The 13,599-nt window shown below is 33.2% G+C and overlaps 1 long non-coding RNA gene across 1 annotated transcript; it reads right to left on the bottom strand.

Moving 5' to 3' along the window:
• Nucleotides 1-1,013: 1,013 nt before the first annotated feature.
• Nucleotides 1,014-6,929, bottom strand: LOC146729029 (uncharacterized). The gene is made up of 2 exons (XR_014928247.1): nucleotides 6,720-6,929; nucleotides 1,014-1,184 (listed from the first exon to the last, which is right to left on the bottom strand). It is a non-coding gene; the product is annotated as an uncharacterized LOC146729029 (long non-coding RNA).
• Nucleotides 6,930-13,599: the final 6,670 nt, after the last annotated feature.

The raw sequence follows: 13,599 nt of genomic DNA, 5'->3' as shown, positions 1-13,599 counted from the left end.
TTTGAACTTCCATTTATTTATAATTAATATTAGTAGACATTTATTGAAATCTTCTAATACATAACATTACGATATTACGAGTACACTTTTGAACGTAAACAGGATACTTTTGAACTTCCATTTATTTGTAATTAATATTAGTAGACATTTATTGAAATCTTCTAATACATAACATTACGATATTACGAGTATACTTTTGAATGTAAATAGGATACTTTTGAACTTCCATTTATTTATAATTAATATTAGTAGACATTTATTGAAATCTTCTAATACATAACATTACGATATTACGAGTACACTTTTGAACGTAAACAGGATACTTTTGAACTTCCATTTATTTCTAATTAATATTAGTAGACATTTATTGAAATCTTCTAATACATAACATTACGATATTACGAGTACACTTTTGAACGTAAACAGGATACTTTTGAACTTCCATTTATTTCTAATTAATATTAGTAGACATTTATTGAAATCTTCTATTACATAACATTACGATATTACGAGTATACTTTTGAATGTAAATAGGATACTTTTGAACTTCCATTTATTTATAATTAATATTAGTAGACATTTATTGAAATCTTCTATTACACAACTGTAAGATATTACGAGTGTACTTTTGAATGCAAATAGGATACTTTTGAGCTTCCATTTATTTATATTTAATATTAGTAAACATTTATTGAAATCTTCTATTACACAACTGTAAGATATTACCAGTATACTTTTGAATGTAAATAGGATACTTTTGAACGTAAATAGGAAACTTTTGAACTTACATTTATTTATAATTAATATTAGTAGACATTTATTGAAATCTTCTAATACATAACATTACGATATTACGAGTATACTTTTGAATGTAAATAGGATACTTTCGAACTTCCATTTATTTATAATTAATATTAGTAGACATTTATTGAGGGCACTTTTGAACATCATGTTTTATAAATTATTGAACTATTCGTGAAGTAGACGGGGAAACAAAACAAACACCTAAAATGTATCATTTGAGAAAATCATTTATTCAAGTTAATATTAAACACACATTTGCAAAACAAAACAATAATATCAGGTTGCATGTATGCAAGGTTCAGGAGGGTCAGGACCTGACAAATTTCCACCAATCCGGTCTTCATTACAACTCCTTAGTTAATTGGTGTACTGCATTTATCCTGTGAATAAAAAGAAATGTACAATAAACCTTAATTTAAACCGTACAGAAATATACTACAACATTTTATTTTGTGCCAGCTTTCTTGAGAAGTAAATATATAATATAAAACATGCAATATATATGCTCCTAATGCAGATATCAGAATAGCTTGTTGACATACGGTTACTGCATATCTACTACTTAAATATTAAGATTAGTTATCAAGGTACAATTGGAACAAGAATTTATTCATACAAAAAAGTTATAAGTTAAAGTGAATTAATTATGCACAGATTGACACCAACAACTAGTTAGATCTTATATAAGTGCCTTAAATTATCTGTGATTTCATCCGATTATTAGAAATATATTTTTCAGTGTTCTGGGTTGTATGTGACGATTTTGTTTTAGGATATTAGCACCAGAAGAATTCATTATAATGCAAATTTTCCTGATTAAATATGAACAGACTTGTAACAAAACCATCGTTTGTCCCATACTATCCGATTGCCGAGTTTTGTCTGAATATGATCACTGGTTCTCGATTTATATTTATTTATTTCACCAGTATACAAACAAAATATTTACATGTTCATGTACGAGACAAAATTGTATAATACTGGTGGGGACCAAGGAAATAGTCCACATGGACTAGTTTAGTCCATGGCCCTTAATATTAAATAAAAAAATTAAGTCGTCATAAAAGTCACAGTAAACAAACAAACAAAAGTAATGAATTAAATAAATGAGATCAACCAGTAAATACTATAATCAATCATCACAATGAATGAATGATATTAAAATTATTTAATAAGAGTATTCAAATTGGCATACTTTTAAAATGAATATGCTCTATGTACATAGATAAATATAATTCACTGAGAAGCATTTTCTTCAGCTCTTGTTTGAAAATGCTTCTACTGCCCATGCTTTTTAGGGTTGGGGGGGGCAGAGTTCAGATGTTTAATAGTGGCGTATTGAAAATTATGCTGTGTAATGATTAAACACATGTAAGGGACAGTGAAGTTACCAGTAGCACCAGATGTGGTTGGATAGGGATGTGAATGTGCTGGGGGAAATAATCGCTGACACTTTAGACAAATCGATTTGTTTGAGGTCAAAATTTGTAATTGTAATTTGTTATTTATTCATTTAAAACAGTACATTCATAAATGGTTTTTCATGCACAGCATATAGATATAAAATTTAACATACAATTGAACAATCCACTGCAAAAATGACGAGAACACAATAAAGAAATGCATAAATAGGGTATAAAATAAAATGACTACGAAATAATATGATAACATTACAATTAAAAACAAGTCATTGAAAATGAAACAGTCCCAGTTAAATTTTTCAAAGTTCTCCTTGTGCTCGTCATATTAAAGCGGAGGGGTTGTTGCGAGCGTGTCCTTGAAACTTGAGTTCCAAGTGGAGTATACAACAGATTGTTTATTTACATCAAAACACGTGTTTCGTGTAGTAGTAATATGGCCAAAAATAAAAACAGTTGTTATTCGGCCATCTTTGATCTGATCATGAAACACACTTGATATGTATGATGTATGCCAAATACGAATAAAAATGGTACATAAATTGTGGAAATATAGTAGTAAGGCCAAAAAGTCAGATGGCTGTCAATCGGCCATCCTTTACCAGATTTTGAAAACAAATTGTCAATGACATGCATCCTAACATGTATAAAGTACATGTACATGTATGTGCAAAATTTGAATGAAAACTGACAGAGCACGTCCAAGATACCGCATAAAAAAAAAGATGCCTGCCAGTCGACAATCTTTGATCCAATTGCGAAATAAATCGTCATGGACATGTATTCTAATATGTATAATCTATGTACCAAGTTTGAATGACAACTGACAAAGCATGTCCAAAATATAACATTTTCAGAAAACAAGATGGCTGCCAGTCAGCCATTTTGAATCGAATCACGAAACCACGGCATGTGCATATGCCCCACATAAGGTACTAGGTACATGCAAATAATGAACGGGATCAGTCCACAGGATTCTGAAATATGACTCTGGACAGAGGGACACACGGACGGACAGACGGACGGACACACAGACGGATGGATGGACGGATAGACTCAGGAACTCACGGACGGCCAGGGACATGTATCCTAACATGTATGATCTATGTACTAAATTTGAATGAAAACTGACAAAGCATGTCTAAAATACAACATTTTAAAAAAACAAGATGGCTGCCAGTTGGCCATCTTTGATCCAATTGTGAAAGGAATCGTCATGGACATGTATCCTAACATGTATAATCTATGTACCAAGTTTGAATGAAAACTGACAAAGCATGTTCAAAATACAACATTTTCAAAAAACAAGATGGCTGCCAGTCGGCTATTTTGAATCGAATCGCTAAACCACTGCATGTGCATATGTCCCACATAAAGTACTAGGCACATACAAAGAATGAATGGAATCGGTCCAAGGGATTCTGAGATATGACTCTGGACGGGGGACTAAAAACATAGTCCGAAAAAAAATGATAAAATGCATAAATGGGGTAAAATATGAATTTACAACAAAGAGGTAAGATAAAATTATACAATATTGTTAGCAGCTGTAGTAATAAGTGAGAATTCAAAAATATAATTTTTCAACATATATGATTGTGGTTTTTAACAAGAAGTCGAAAATGTCACTTTTACTAAAAATGATAAAAATATTCATCAAAATTAAAGAATTGAAGTGTCATCATGAAATGAACAAATTTGAGAGTGGTCCACATGTAGTACCTATATATGTAATATCAAAGCAATTAGACTTGTGGTTTTTAACAAGAAGCCGAAAATATCACTTTTTACCAAAAATGACAAAAATATTCACCAAAATTAAAGAATTAAAGATATCATTACAAAATGAACAAATCTGAAAGAGGTCCACATGTAGTACCTATATATGTAATATCAAAGTAATTGGACTTGTGGTTTTTAACAAGAAGTCGAAAATATCACTTTTTACCGAAAATGGCAAAAATATTCCCCAAAATTAGAAAATTGAAGATATCAATACAAAATGAACAAATCTGAGAGAGATCTACCCAAGGTACATATACACCAAGTATAAAAGCATTCAGGCTTGTAGTTTTCAAGAAGAAGTAGAAAAAGTAAAACATTTACAAGGACGACGGACGGACGAAGACGGACAATCACTTATATGATAAGCTCCGCTCGACAAAGTCGACAGCGATGCTAAAAATCATCCCCCCTTTTCATACAGACTGCTCAAAATTTAAATCCCTTTCTGACCGCACATGTATGTGTTGCATCCGGTTCGTTATACATGTACAGTTTCCAAATAAATAAAACGCTATTTACTGGTAATGGTGATTTTGTGTGTTAAGTTCAATAAATCACTTTGTTCAAATGTCTGCATATGTAAATAAAACAAAAAAACCATCAGAGATGGTTGATTCCCAAACTGTTCATGGAAAATTGGAATCATTCAGTTACAACTGTGGGTACCTTACACTGCTATTACAGTGACTATAAGGCAGTGTATGGTATTTTTGAATCTGGTTGATTACACTGAACAAATCTGTATGTAGTTGGTAGAAATTTTTGAACTCTTTGTTCTTGCAATTAAAGTTAAACACTGAAAAGCTTTAGTGTGAATGGAGAGAATTTTTAAATTGAGAGCAACAGTTTTAAAAATAAGCGTGACAGTCAAAAGTCAGCATAGAAATGCCAGACACAATTTGGTCTATAAGCATTAATATATGCAAACGTATGCAAATTAGCACACACACAATATGTTGTCAGAACCAGAACCATAAGTACACTAACCATACCAAGTTTGGAGAAGATCAACATAGAAACACCAGATACGATTTCGTCCACAAACATTAATATATGCAAATAATATTCAGATATGCAAATTAGCACACACAATATATATTGTCACCACCGGATCAATAATTACATTAATCATGCTAAGTTTGAAGAATATCAGCCATGCCAGAGATATGACTTCATCCATAAGGATTACAATTTACAAATATGCACACACACTATATGATGTCAGCACCGGACCCATAAGTACACTAATAATACCCAGTTTGGAGAAGATTGGCATAGAAATGGCAGAGATATGACTGTTCGTACACTTGTAACCACTATGCTGGACCAAACATTGTGAAAAGGGATTGTCAATGCAGTTCCAACCAATCATGCAGATAAATCAGTAACGGAAACACAGACGTGCAGATTTGCCGGTTAGAACCTTCGATAAAAGTGGTCAGGTCAATCATGAAATGTACATGATTGTTTAGACAAAACTCAATCAGATCAAAGGCCGCGCCTTTGGAGTTTAGATACATGTTTCGCGGGCAGTTGGGAGATACCACTTTTATGACAGGCATGGAGATGCACAACATGTGAGAATTGTTTAACTTAAATACAACATTTTCTGTTTTGTATACTATGCTGTTGTAAATATGTGTTACATAATAGTGTACAGTAGTGTACGCCTGTGTTTCCTTTGCTGTATTTTTTCTCAATTTCTCTAAAAAATGTTTTTTAAGTTCACTCAAAAACACTACTTCAAAATAGTATAAATTATAATAATATGATCATACAAAATCTTGGATAAAAAATAAAGTGTGTACAGTTTGTGTTTTTTCCCAAATTAAATGTATCATATAAAATTTACAAACAGGTTCTCATTCTTTTTAAAACAGAATAAAATAATAAATTCATAGTAAACATATTTTTTCTTTAGATCTTGACCAAATGCAGACAGAAAATGTTACATCAACAACACAAAACATATGGTAATGTTCAGTATATACTTTTATGCGGTACAAATTAAATAATTTTGAATAGGGTCACAGTGACCTTTAAATTATGATAAGACTTGTTAGTAACTCAAAGTTTGTAACTCAAACATATTTGCCCTCCTTTGGGTAGGGGTATTTCAGTGTATCAATTTATCTCGACAAGTTAATAATGCGTATCATTGTACATTCGATCAATTGGAGGCACACATGGAATGACTTGATGGGGCTTGCGTTGCCAGTCTGCTTCTAATTTTCGTGTTCGAAGCTGTACGACACACAGGCATATTTTCAAAAATCAGATTTCTCAAAACACATTACCAAAATTACAAAAACACTGGAGACATGCAGACTGTCTATCAAGACACTGATGTGTTTTACCTCCATGATCAGGATAAGTGGCGACCGACTAAACTGCGACGAGCTGTTTGTCGGCCTGAGTCACTCACTTCACTGAACGTACCCAATATTTTCGAATAGTACGGGCATATTTTAGAAGCAACATGAACAATTTATATGCTAGCTATGATTGCTGATTACATTGTATCTCCCAATTCATAGCACCCGGACTGCAGCTCACATCATCACATCACTGCACTAGTAAACGAGCACTCTGTCTCTGGCACTGGAACCAGCGTCAACTGTCCTCGAAGCGATTACAATCATGAAACACCCACCTCCCATTATTTAGTATTTGTACATGTTTGTTAACAAATTGAATGCAATAACTACCCACCTTTTAGTCGCAGCGATGTAAAATAGCAATCTATGTGGAAGATTCGCGGGACGGTTCAACAGCAACAGAACGGCCATTGATTTCCGGTAGACAAATTTAAAGTTTTCCCATGATGCCATTTTCATACTCCTCAGGCTAGTAGTCAATTATCGACGGGTTTTTTCGCACGTTTGAAGAAGTAGAACGGGGTTTCCGACGAAAAAGAGTTATTAATAATAAATAGTCTCGCTAAAATTAGGAAACGCCAACAGTGTCTGTTGATAATATAAAGTTAAACAACTTCCTGCTAAAATATGAATGTAAGAGTCATAAATTAGTGAGTAATTAAGATATAAAAAATATACAGGGGAGACTTTTGAACGTAAGGGTCTTTTGAACTCCTAACATACGTATATAAAGCCTAATGTTTTTTTATCTTGGATTCCAACTTACATATAACTATAAGTAAAATCAGATGTTTCGGCTGTAGTAGTGGAAGGTTCTTGTGTGGATGGTATGAAAACTTAAACATGCCTAGTTAACATAGAAACATGTAAGCGAGACTATGCCAGTGTAATTTCATATATTTAAAGAAAGGCATCTAGTAATGCATCGAGTTAGATCATGAATATTCATAGTTTGAGCAATATGCAGGCCTTGCATATAAGATACACCTACTGTGTGCGACCAGAACAATGCTACATATTCGGAAATCCATTGCACTCGTGTACTTTTAAAACGCATTGGAAATAAAGGCATGATCCTCCTCCCACTTATTTCGTACAAAAAGTTTGTTGAAGACCCCAACTGTTGAAAATTTTAAGAACTCATTATCTGGAATATAATCCTATACATAAACTTTTACCCGGAAACATTTGTATTACATTGTATTCGCATTTAAGTGCTACATATAAATATTTTTATTAGTTAAATTGACAAGCTTAATTTATTTCTTTTTGTTAATTTTTCAAGAGTGTCTGTTGTGTTGTAAACTCTCAAGAGAATACAAATAATTGCACAGTTTTATGAAGTGTATCTTTAGTCGCAAGTAATCAAGTAATTAGTTTAGATATTTATACTGGTTATGCAGTGTTCTATATGCAACACACAGTGTGTGACGTACGTGTGACTATGCATGGCGTATGTTTTACCCTTTTTACATTGATCAATAGATTGCATTTCTAAAAACATGCCCTAAAAATGCCATGAGAGTGTCCACTGCTGCCAGGCAACAAATATCAAAGCCATACGCATTCCTAAATTAATCCACTGTTCAAGTTTAACACAAATAAAGTGCAATTCTGCCTTTACAGGAACAACTTAAAACATAAAACTCCTGTTCAAAATTTGTCATTGATACAAGTGGCAAATTAAATGGCTGGACATGTAATGTTCCTATTTATGATTCTTAATCCAATAATATTTTCATTTTGAGCACATTAAATCAAAATAACAGAGTCAGGGCACATTTATATTTATGTCATTTGCCTGCATGGTTTACAGATTTCACTAACTATAAACTCCATTAAGATTTCGCCAAACCAGGAGACATTTATTTCACAATTCTGTCCCATCTTCGGCCAGTTCCCATAACTTACAGGGAGAGATTTAACTCGCACATCGGTAAATAAATAAATAAAAATGTTAATACGGCGCCGACGTTTTGATGTACTATGACAAGAATATTATCTATGTGTTGTAAACTCTCATGAACATATTTTTATCCTGTAAATGTTTGTAATTAGAATAATTGCTATGACAACAAACGTAATGAGGTAATTAAAAAATAACGTGTCGTCATGTAATTGGCCGAGTCATCAGTTGAGACGTGTGATGCTGATCAAGCCTACGCAGTGACGTGTAGGCAACGGTGAGAGTATGGCGTGTCTGCCGAATATCTATGTTTTACTTCTACTACTTGGACATTGCAATGGTCATACCGGTAAGTGTTTTAGTATTCTGGACAGGTTATACTTTTTTGTAGAAACCTGTAATCAACTTGCCACCTAGAAATCTAGAAATCGATGTTCAATCCTGACTCACATCATATATACAGACACGTCTCTGCACTATTTTGTTTCTTTTTCTTTTCCCTCAAATCCTACCTTAGGCCGAACATCAATAGGGTCGACACCTACCTTGGGTGAGTGTGCCACAAACTCAATGGGAAGGCCAATTCCACTGGCCGAGATTCATTCCCTAACGAATGCGACTTCGGGGGAACCTTGGTTGAGGGCCTCAGGTGCTTGTGTTCGATTTCCACACCAATATGCGGGTCAAACATTTCTTAAAATATATGGTTTTAAATGCAACTTGCATTCATGTCAGGCTTCTGTTTAGATCTGGACATTACTACCTAATTAATAACTCGTATTTATAAGCAAATTACAAATGTATATCAGCACAGAATGTTCGTACAAACCTGCATGGGATTAAGTTTTATCCTGAACAAATATTATGAGAAATATTACACACTGCCATGAAATTTTAGCTATAGTTACCCGCAAACTAATATGTCATTAGTTGAGAATAATATCCTGCTACTTAAACCTTCCCAGTGACCTACAACGAACAGTATTGAGTTTGGTGCATGAGTTTTAGTTGTACAACTTTGTCTTTTCGTTGGAAAAAAACATTAGGTTTGCAGGTGTTAGTACTGTTCAGAAATGTTCAGGGGCCAGCGAGGAAGCGTTACTTTAAACAAATGTAATATGTAATGAGATTCGATGCTTCTTTGTCAAGAGAAAGTCGCGATTGTCTGGCGATCAGATGTTCTAGCATAGGCTCGAAGCTTGTTTCATAAAGTAAAGTTAATTTCTAATAAAGTACAAAGCGTATGATTTATATTATTGATTGGGAACACATGCTCTATTTGCACACACACACACTACAAAGAATCGAGAAACAGATTTTCACACAGTTTAGAAAATCATCCATTTAATCGAAATTACATATATATATATCTGTTCTATTTTTATAGAAGAACCTTTCCAAATAAAAAAAAAATCCCAAATAAAAATGAATTCTAAAAAAAATTCTAAAATTTAAAAATATAAGAGGTAGTCACTAAACCATGTACTTTCACACTCAAGCAAGAGAGTAGACATGTTGGTGAACTAGCCTTGCACTGTGAGTGTTTTATTGTTTACACTAAAGTTTTTTTCACAAATAAAAAATAAAATAAAAAAAAAGAACTGCAGACCACACTTCTTTATATTTATTAGTGGGCAAGCCATGTTTCCACATACAAAAATACACATAATATATTTCTATTTAATTTATTTTATTTAAAAAAAAATATTTTAGAGGCATAACAATACAACGACTAGATTGGGTGTCACAGTTTGCTCCCAATTCATACTGGAATATTGCCAGAAATAATTAATAAAGCTTGTTCAGAAAACCATTTATTCCCGACATCATATTCAATGGCTAGTTCTCAGGATCTACAACAGTAAATAAATAAACAGAAATCATTTTGATGCGTGGTTTTTAGACGACACTGCCATATCGCACAGATATTCAACACCACCATATCGAATTTGGATTTGGCCATACCATTTCAAGCTGCAGGGTGTCTAAACAATGACTCAACAAACAATAAACACATCTCCCACCCACCACACAAATTTTAGCCACAATTGAACAACCAAGAAAGCAACAAATATCAGGCTGCATCTTGAAAACAACGAGATACCACATTACAACCAGTCATTACAAACATGAAATCCTCCACCCCTCCCAGTACACCCTACAGCATTAATGATTCCTATACTCATTTGCATCTATGTACAACAAGCTTAGCCAATAGATGCACCTGACTCATCAAACTTTTGACCAACCAATCATTCTAAATATTGTGGAGTGAGGGCGCTATTTACTAATGAGAGGAATCTTTTAAACGAATTAAACAGATATATATATATATATATATATATATATATATATATATATATATATATATATATATATATATATATATATATATATATATATATATATATATATATACATGTATATTGAATAAATAACGCGTCTGTTGTTGAACAGCTGTCATCTAGCAAATTAATACCGGGAAAGCACGGTCTAAATCAACATCCGATATACTGTACTATTGGCGTCTTGAGCTCCACGTCCCGAGTTGAATAAGCTCATTAGGCACTGTTTCAAATGTTCCATTCCTGTCTCATTTCGCAACTCTTTAGTGCAAAACATTATGAAGACAATATGTTAGAGTAATTCACAGTGCATTCCCCCAGAGGGTACACGCTTATTGAATGGTTCACTTGTCAACATAAATAATACATCGATAGTTCATTCAATGTATCGAATATTGAAAAATAATGTGAAGTTCATTTGTGATTTAGTGTTTCTTCTTTAGTTGGTGAAATATCATTAAAGCTGCGTGTCCTCTAACTAGAAGTTAACACTTTTCATACTCTGTTATTTATAAAATAGCTATTTTTGTTGTTAGTATGGGAATTTTGTGTAGATTACCATAATGACAAGTAAACATAATCATAATTTTGCGCCTAAAATAATTGTTTTACTGACAGGTGTTAAAGTACACAATTATTGGATTATATAACTATTTATAACGAACCTAATTTCGAACCTAATTTCAGTCGGAAATATAATAAAGCCAATGATCGGTGTGTATGCGGAATACAAGCTTACATGAATTCAGAGACATCAATGAAATATTTCCAGGATAATACCATTCTAGTGGGGAAATAAGGGTTACAGTGCAAGATTTTAGGTTAGATTACGACAGGGTTTGGGGCTTGCTACCCTGTTAATATAATAATTATTTAAACTATGGTCATCTTCAAAACTGTGTCTCATATCACACTACTCCAAACATGGGTTGATGCAAAATAACATTAATTTTACACGGAACTTAGTATAATGATTGTATGTCATATTTACCTTATACTGAAAAAGACAATTCTTTTTGAGAATACCAATTTGTGCATTATATTACACTTTGAGTAAGGGTCACATGTACAAAAAATATTTTAATAAATAAATAATTTAACTATAACCACAGTACCATTGTTATGGGTTGCCATCAGTTCAGACTATCGTTGAATACCAGTCATACAGCGTCATTCGTTCAATTTGAATTGTGTAATGGCACTAGATTTGGTGGGTAATAGTGCTCATTTTGGACACAATTCTCAATATCTATCTTAGTCATAAAGCGAATTAGCATATCCATTGTGCAACGAGTGCCAGCCGGATACCATACACATAACATTAGTTTTCAATGCTGCATATGCGTGTTCGTTTTTGAGTAAATACTTTCAAGCAATCCCGTGACACCAATCTTTAACGCACAGAGTGTTTTACCAAATGCTCAAATTGCCTTAATTATTCGTGTCTTGTTTGTGCATACATGGTTGTAATTTCAAGCGAAATATGTGATTTTGAAACTAATAAAATATGGTTTGGATCGTAACACTCAGTATTTGATCGGCTGGTAATGTATAGAAGAAGTAACGTCGCTCACAGGCTGGCTTTGCTTGTTTCATTGCGGCTATATTCGTAGCCCGAATTTGCTTTAAACTTTGTCGATTTTGGAGGTTCATCGAGTACTAAATTATTTTATAATTGGATTAGCAACAGCAAGTGGCAAAAACTGTATTACGAACCACTATATTTAGAGAAGCTCAGCAGGAATTTTTCGAACACTTTGACTACTATCGCCATCTTGTTTTTGTTATTGTCGGCATCTGTCGACATACTTGGACTCTGTTAATGAGTCTTTCTCGGTGAACTAGTTCAGTAAATATTTATTGTTTTTGGCTATTCCTCACTTGAAGACTCATTTTGGTAAAAATAAAAGACGGTCGTTTCTTTTTTAGGCTAATCATTGTCAAGGACGTTACGTGATGTCGACCTCGAATTTGAAAAATTTTGTTTGCTGGGCCATACTGTATACTAGTACCATATATTCTGAGAGTTTGTTCTTTTCGCTTATTTCTACATGGAGAAGGTTCATTCACTCCCCCAAACATTCAAACCATCAACATATTACGCATCTATGCGAGATATGTGTGTCACAATGATTCTAACTGTTGAATGTAATAAGATAGTATCGGCCTCTGAACATAATTTGCCACATCCTCTATTGTTCCCAATCCAAGTTGTGAATTAGCATGACAATGCACTTATTAAGATGAACAAAAAACTCATAGAAATTGGTGTCAAATTCTGTTAATATGAATATATTTGCATATAGTTAATGTCCAAGCTTGGAAGGGTCAGTAATCAATATGATACGATTTGAAAGATAATATCATGTGCAGTCACAATTTTATAATCATTGTGGATATGCCAGACAGTGGGCTAAACGATAGTAGGTGGAGCTGGATATATTGTCTGAAGTGAAAGTTCTCATTCGAATCTACAGATTTTAGTCTAACATATAACATTTCTACACTAAATATGACATTATCATTATAACAGAACAATGAAGCCAAAACTTTTAATTTCCTATTCAGATACATTGATGATTCTAAATTTAGTGATTACATTACAATAAGATAAAGAGGACTTTTTTCATACGTTAAGACGTGCCTTGAATTTGATTCTAAGGACCAGCTTCCCACCTGATTATATGACTTGAGAGATGATTTAAATTTTACTATCATCATTTTCCCACACCTCAACAGAAATATTCTACTCCACACGTGGGATAGGATTTGCTCAATTTTTTTAAGCACCTTACACCACTGAGTGTAAGTGCATACTATAAGAATAATTTGAACTGCTTCAATAGTCACAAACTGTCACGCAAAATGCAAAACTACACACTGACTTGAAAATTTTACGCAATGCCAGTGCAGGCGAATTACACTAAATGCCGACTAACGTTATAGAAAATAATAAGTTTGAT

The sequence above is a fragment of the Saccoglossus kowalevskii genome, chromosome 22, assembly GCF_978046115.1.
Source record: "Saccoglossus kowalevskii chromosome 22, keSacKowa6.1, whole genome shotgun sequence".
Lineage (NCBI taxonomy): Eukaryota > Metazoa > Hemichordata > Enteropneusta > Harrimaniidae > Saccoglossus > Saccoglossus kowalevskii.
This window is presented reverse-complemented; position numbering and strand designations above follow the sequence as displayed.